The 932-nt window shown below is 47.5% G+C and overlaps 1 long non-coding RNA gene across 1 annotated transcript in view; it reads right to left on the bottom strand.

Moving 5' to 3' along the window:
• LOC107183337 overlaps positions 1–161 on the bottom strand; it is a 3780-nt gene extending 3619 nt beyond the window's left edge. Inside the window, exon 1 of the long non-coding RNA XR_001514117.1 lies at positions 3–161. This is a non-coding gene — a long non-coding RNA (uncharacterized LOC107183337). The remainder of the gene's footprint in view (positions 1–2) is intronic.
• Between the last annotated feature and the right edge of the window lie 771 nt (positions 162–932).

Below are 932 nucleotides of genomic sequence, written 5' to 3' on the forward strand. Positions count from 1 at the left end.
ACTGGGAGGAATTGACCTCCAGGCCAATTGGCTGTGAGAATCAGCTGTGTCTGTGGTGGGAGAATTTCTGTGCTGGAGTCACCCTTATGGGGCAAGACTTGCTTCAGTGGGGGCTTTGGTGCTCACTGAGTCTGCCCCCTGATTGTGTCCCTTATGGATCTGAGGAGTTGTAATCTGGATGGTCCCACTCTGACCGCTAGGTACACTGGCACTTGGTTCTCTAAGGGGGTACTAATTTAGCCTCTGCCTGAGGTGACCCAGCAGGAGCTAAGGAGAGATCTTCAGATTCCTCTTCTTTGTTTGGGATTTGGAGGTGCCCAGATGAGGCCCAGCTGTGAAGCAATGCAAGCTGCTGTGGGGCCTTGGGCCTTCTTTTGGATGTTCTGGGTCTCTCTGATCCAGCTGGAGTTTGTTAGGTAATTTTAGATTGCAAAGGGCCAGGTCATTCATGTGCAAAAGCCTCTGCACACAGCTTGGGTGGGGTGGGGTCTCAGGGAATCAACAGGGCGGAGCAAACAGCTATGGCTGATCCTCAGCCCTGCTCTAAGAGGCCCTGGGTCTCAGTGTTCTGTGGTAATCGCTGTAAGCACCTCTGAGAGAAAGCCTCCCTTGGTATATAAATATACCTGCCTATATTTATTTATCTAATCTGTCATCTATATACACATATCCTCTACATACCTGCCTGCATACCTACTTTCATTTATCTATAAGAGGCACACAGCAGAGTGAGGAGACAGCTCTGGACTCAGGCAACACAGGTTCCCTCCCAGATCTACCAAGCTGTATAACCTGGCATGAGTAACTTACCTTTCTGAACCTCATTTTTATCTGTATAAAAGGGAGATGATAAAAATAGTCCCTTTCTCATAGAGTTGTTGTGAGATTAAATAAGCTAATTCTTGGTAAGCACTGAAAACAACAAACACTCA

This window comes from Myotis davidii, unplaced genomic scaffold (assembly GCF_000327345.1).
Source record: "Myotis davidii unplaced genomic scaffold, ASM32734v1 scaffold1520, whole genome shotgun sequence".
NCBI classification, from domain to species: Eukaryota; Metazoa; Chordata; class Mammalia; order Chiroptera; family Vespertilionidae; genus Myotis; species Myotis davidii.